Source organism: Pteropus alecto, unplaced genomic scaffold (genome assembly GCF_000325575.1).
Source record: "Pteropus alecto unplaced genomic scaffold, ASM32557v1 scaffold28, whole genome shotgun sequence".
Taxonomy (NCBI): Eukaryota; Metazoa; Chordata; class Mammalia; order Chiroptera; family Pteropodidae; genus Pteropus; species Pteropus alecto.
Window position 1 is genome coordinate 716291 of NW_006441063.1, and position 6299 is coordinate 722589.

General features: G+C 45.5%; 1 long non-coding RNA gene and 1 pseudogene across 1 annotated transcript; both read right to left on the minus strand.

The window, feature by feature from the left end:
* Window positions 1-3433: 3433 nt before the first annotated feature.
* LOC112484924 lies at window positions 3434-3552 on the minus strand (annotated as a pseudogene).
* Window positions 3553-3690: 138 nt separating this feature from the next.
* LOC112484910 lies at window positions 3691-4756 on the minus strand. Its single transcript, XR_003048297.1, has 2 exons — window positions 3974-4756; window positions 3691-3895 (listed from the first exon to the last, which is right to left on the minus strand). It is a non-coding gene; the product is annotated as an uncharacterized LOC112484910 (long non-coding RNA).
* Window positions 4757-6299: the final 1543 nt, after the last annotated feature.

Consider the following 6299-nt stretch of genomic DNA (forward strand, 5'->3'; position numbering starts at 1 on the left):
TAGGTACACATCCAAAAGAGTAGAAAGCTGAGGCTCAGATATTTGCACACCCAGCTTTATTCATGATGGCCAAAAGGAGGGAGCAACCCAAAAGTCCATCCATGGATGAATGGATAAACAAAATGTGGTGTATACACACAGTGGAATATTATTAAGCCTTAAAAAGGAATGAAATGAAGTTTCAACACATGCTACAACATGAATGAAACCTGAAGACAGTATGCTGAGCAAAATAAACCAGACACATAAGAATAAATGTTGTATGATTTCACTTGTATCAGGTACCTAGAGCAGTCAAATTCACAAAGACAGAAGGTATAGAGGTGGTTGCCAGGGGAAGGAGGAACTGGGAAATGGGGAGCTGTTGTTTAATGGGCACAGATTTTCAACTTGGGATAATAAAGTTCTGAAGATGGATGGCGTTGATGGTTGGTTGCACAACAATGTGAATGTACTTAATCCCACTAAATGCTACAAATAAAAATGGTTAAAGTGGTAACCTTTTTTTAATTTTAATTTTTGAATTAAAGTTGACATTCAATATTATTTTATAGTAGTTTCAGGTATACAGTATAGTGGTTAGACATTTATATAATTTACAAAGTGATCCCCTCGATTAGTCTAATACCCAACTGGTACTATACATAGTTATGACAATTATTTAAGTGGTAAATTTTGTTATATTTTACCCACAAAAGTATGCAAATAAAATGTAATTAAGATTTTTTTAAAACTAGGTTAACTTTCTAAGAGCAATGAGTGCATCTTTTACTTCTTTCGTGTCCATTAAAAATATTCATGGAAACCTGACAACCATATTGCATCTAAGATGTAGAATCTGTCCTCACAGAGCTCATGTTCAAGATAAGTCTACCTCTCTTCACAGTGCCTAGTGAAATGTATCAGACACAAGGCAAAGGCTTATTGAGTTGTGACCAATGTTCGCACAGTAGGTTTTTCTGTCACTTCTAGAGCAGGTTTTAGGTTTTTCTGAGGACAAGGTCCTTTTCTGTCTGTCTTTTCTTCATACTTGTGGTAACTAGCCACCAAGATGGCCTCCAGTGATCTCTGCTTCTTGGTATTCATGCCTTTCTGTCATCCACTCATGTTGAATGTGGGCTGGACTTAATAGAATATAAGGCAGAAGTGGGGGAAGCTTTGTCTGGAGTAGCCCTGTGGAGCGGCCCACATAGTAAGGAACTGAAACCTCTTGCCAACAGGCACATGAATGAGCTTAGAAGCAGATCCTCTAGGCCAGGTCAAGTCTTGGGAAAGTGCAGCCCTGGCCGACAGCTTGACTTCAGCTTTCCCCACAAGACGCCCTGAGCCAGAGCATCCTCAGAAACTGTATATGATAATAATTGTTCATTGATTTAAACCATGAAATTATGGAGTAATTTGTTATGCAGCAATACATAACTAATATCTTCTCCCATCACAGTGTAGTGGTTAACAGTTAAACTCTGGAACTAGGCTGTCTGGATTCATCTCTTGGTTACGCAACTTCCAAGCTGTATGAGCTTGAGCATGTAATTTAATTTTTCTGTGCCTCGGCTTCCTCTATTATAAAAATGGGGGATACTACTGTTACCTACCTCATAAGTCTGTGAAAATTAAATAAACACATATAAAGTGTTTAGCAAGGTGCCTGGCATATAATTAGCAATAATATCAACTGCTATTGTTGTCGTTATTATTACGGCTGATGGGAAAATGCTGAGAAGACAGCGTGGAGATTAAGTCAGAAAAACACCTGCCAGTAGCACAATGATCATGACATCTAGAGAAATAAGAGGAAGATGAGTTTTTGCAGGTGCTCTGGAAACAGGCCGCTAGTTCTGAATCAATGCAGAACATTGCTGGGCTCTTCTTACCTCGGACAGAACCACACTGCCGCGGGAGTGAGGAGAGGCAGCCTTCAGGATGGTTTCATGGATGCCAGGCCTCCAAGGGTCATGCCTATCCTTGGGTGAAGCAGCCACTCTTCTGAGCATACATCCCTAGGTTTTTTAACATCTCTGCTCTGGAGGATGAAGGCAGAGAACACTTTAGACTGTGGCTAAAACTAGAGGTGCTTGGATTTCTAGTTTCCAATATTCAGTAAATCGTAGCTTCCTTTTTCCCAAAGGAAAAACATTTGATTCCAATTTATTTGTAAGCCTGCAATAATTTTTTTTCTTCGATTACAGGGTATTATGTATTGTGTACACTAAAGGAGAGAAAAATTGGGAACACATAAGCAGGAAACTTTTACCATGAAAGTAAAATGAGTTACTAAGTGAAAGAACCAATCTAAAAGGACAAATCATACATACTGTATGATTCCAACTATTCTGGAAAAGACAAAATTATGGAGACAGTAAAAGGATCAGTGGTTGATGGCTGGGGAGAGGGAAGGATGAATAGGTGGAGCACACAGAATTTTTAGGACAGTGAAACTACTCTGTATGATACTATATTGGTGGATATGTATCGTACATTTGTCCAAACCCATAGAAAGTACACACCACCAAGAGTGAACCCTAAGGTAAACTATGGACTCTGGGTGATAATGATGTGTCAATGTAGATTCATCAGCTGTAATAAATGTACCAGTCTAGTGGAACAGGTTGATAATGGGTGCGGCAGTGCATGTGTGGGGGCAGGGGTATATTGGAAATCTTTGGACCTTCCTCTCAATTTTGCTAGGAACCTGAAACTACTCTAAAAAATAAAACCTATTTTCAAAAACAGTAAAAGGAGAACGAAAGCTTTGATTTGAGGGCATATTATTTAGAAGTCCATTGAGTACAATTAACAGAAGTTTCAAGCTCACTAAACCACAGAAGGTAGTAAATCATAGGTACCTAGTGAACCAGAAGAAAGGACTATTGTTATAGAAGATGACGGGATGCTGCAGTGGGCCTCAGAAGTGCCTGGAAGGCAGCAGGAAGCACAAGCAGAGGCAGAATTCCTGTGGCCTGCCCTTCTGTATGCTAACATCTCTTATTCTCACGCTCTTCTACCCTCCCGCCCTCCTTCTTTCCCCCTCCCTCCTCCTGTCTCCTCAGCCTCTCATAGCTCCTCTATTTACACTGAACGGATAGACACTGTTTTCTCTTTCCCCATCCCATTCCTAAATTCCTGAGCAAGGGGACTCTGATGGCCCATTACCTTGAGCCAGGTGTTTGTTTCCTGCCCCAACAACTGGCTTCAGTGGGTGGAGGCGAGGACTCGGTACAAAGGAACCCGTTCCTGCAAGGAGATGAGGGGGAGAGGCGGTACTAGGAGGTGTGTAGGGTTGGTGGCTTTCAGCTGGGCCTAGTTCTGTGACATGTGCCAGTAGTCCCCCAGGAGCAGGAACATATGTGAGCTGGTGGGGAAACTTAGCCCCACTTTCTATGTATCTATCTATCTATCATCTATCTATCATCTATCTATTTTATTTATTTCACGCCTACAGCACCTTGTCTTCCTAGGTGGTCTCCTATCCAAGTACTAACCAGGCCCGACCCTGCTTAGCTTCTGAGATCAGACCTGATCGGGCTTGTTCAGGGCGGCATGGCTGTAGACTCGGCCCCACTTTCTGTGCTTGCTGCTGGTATGTGCTTTTCCCGTTTGATTTAAGGCCTTGTAGAGGCTGATTTGGAGCGGGGCATTGGAGGGATTCTTCACCGCTAACCAGCCGTAATTCGTCCTTAAGACACTAAAGGGCCACAGACAGGATATTAGGATTCTGCTTGCTTTCTTTTTTTTTTTTTTTCCGTTGCAGTTTATTTATTGATGAGTGTGCAAAAAGTGAAAAGGAAGTAATAAAATAACCTTGTTTATGTTCTCGTCCGCGTGTTCTGTGTGCTCCCGGAGCGCTGGGACCCGGGGCGGGGCGGGGCGGGACTCAGGGTGTCAGCATGTTCCGCTGCGGATGCGACAGGCCAATGCAATTCTCTCCTCTTCCTCCCTCTCTTCCCTCCCTCTCTCCCTCTCCCCTTCCTACCTCCCCGCCCCCGCCTAGCGGGTTCCAGGAGTCCTTGCAAGGAAAGAGGGCTTCCTGAGGTTGGCTTCCGGGTCGAACTCGCATCAGTCATTTCCAACGTCTGGAGGCGGGACAGGATCAACAAGGCGGCTGAAACTCGGGTTCTAGACGGCCCCGGTGGCGCTCACCGCAGAGCCCAGGCCGCGCGCTCCCACCTGTCGGGCCACCCGGTACTCGGCTGGGGACCGCGCTGGCCACCGCCACCCGGTCATCCACTCTGAGCCCCTTCACTTCGGGGCTGCAGGCGGGCCGGCTGGGATTCGGCAGTGCAGGATTCACAGCCAATCGGTGCTTGGGGTACCGGGGCTTCCGGAGCGTGTGACTCCAGGGAGCCGAGATTCCCGGCTCCCCGAAGGCTCGGAGCCCGGGGGCTACCGTGAGCCCCCAGGCCGCGCGCCTGCCACCCGCCCCCTCGCAAGCATAGAGGCAGGGATCTAAAGATGGCTCCCATCGGTCAAAGAGACGCTTCTGGCCCGGCCTCGGATGGTTGGGAGCGGTTCCTAATTCAGGCTGGCCACCCAGTTCCGGCCCCTCCCAACCCCCATCCCTACCCCGCCCCCACCTAAACCCGGCGGCTGGAGCCCCCGCCTTCGGGCAAGCGAGCCTGAGTACAAGTTGCCACCAGAGCTTGCGGCTGGATGGAGGCTGGACTTCCTCATCCGACCTCCCATCCCCGGGTGCAGAGGTGGGGGCCCGAGGCCCCAGCCCCGTTGCAGCTCCGCCTGGTGGGGGTGCGAGCTGCCTTTGGAGAGATTTCTGGATGTGTGATCAGGCCGGGCTCTTTATCCCCGTTCACCTCATAACACGCCCAGAAAATTTATATACTATTTCTGTGACATTCAGGGGTGTACTTTGAGAGTCAAATGGGGCCCGGTGGGGAAAAAATGTATTTCACTCTGTGTATTATGCGATTATGTAAAGAAAATGAAATATATAAACTATTAGAAAAGATGTTACATTTCAAGTAGTCATGCACCTTTTAACAGCTTTCTAGTCAACCACAGACCACATATACTATGGTGGTCCCATAAGATTTTAATGGAGCTGAAAAATTCCTATGGCCTAGTGATGTTGTAGCTGTCCTAATGTCGTAGGGCATTAGTCACCTGTTTGTGGTGATGCCGGTGTAAATAAACTCACTGCAATTTCAGTTGTATAAAAGGATAGCACATACGATTACAGTACTTGGCTGTACCATCTAGGTTTATGTAAATGCCCTCTGATGTGCCCACAATGAAATTGCCTAAAGATGCACTTCTCAGAATGTATCCTCTCTTTAAGTGGTGCATGACTGTGTATATGTTTTTCTAATGATAATTTCCCAGCCCTCCTTTTTATTTTTCGCTTTTTACTATGACAAATTTCAAACATATATAAAAATAGATGAGTAGATAATGAATTTTCAGCTTCAACAGTTATCAAGGTCAGGCCAATTTTGTTTCATCTCTACCTCCACCGACTTCCCCTTCCTATTATATACTTCTATTTTTTAATGATAAATTGAGCTTGTGTTTTAGTTAGCCTTTACTGTGTAACAACTCACCCCAAAGTGTAGAGGCCCAAAACAACAATAGTCTATGATTTGTCGTAATTATGGCTGACTGGGCACTTCCTCTGCAGGTTTTGACTGGATTCACCCAAGAGGGAGGGTCAGCTGGGCTGAAAGACCCAAGATGGCCTCACTCACATGTCTGGCTGTGGACTAGGACGCCTCAGGTCTCCTCTCTTTCATGGCTTCTCATATTCAAGTAGGCTAGATGGACTTCCTTATATGGCAACCAGAACCTTCCAAGAGAATCAAGGCAGAAGCCTCAAGCTTCCTGACCTGTGGGAGCCTGCTCGCTTTCTGCTCGCTTCTATTGGTTAAAGCAGGTCATAAGGCCAACCCAGACTCAGAGGAGGGGGGTGTGTGGAGAAATAGACCCACCCCTGGATGGAAGGAATTAATGTAGGGAGGAGACAAGAGAATTAAAATGTTAATCAAGCCACAATCAGAGACTGCAATTTGCTGATCAGCTCTGCAGCCAGGTCAGGAGGACACCTGCAGAACAAAGGAAGCTTTCTACTGAGATTGCTAACAACCCATTCCCCACCTGCGAAGGGGAAACAGGAACCAATAGAGTCATTCCCTAGGGTTAAAACCGTGGGGAACCTATGGATTAAAGGCTGGGAACTGCCAGCAGACCTTTCACTCTATATATTTTTACCTTTTCACATTACAGACTCTTATCCTTCCTCTTTGTATGTCCATATCAAAGGAAATGGGTTAACAAAGTCTTTTAAACTA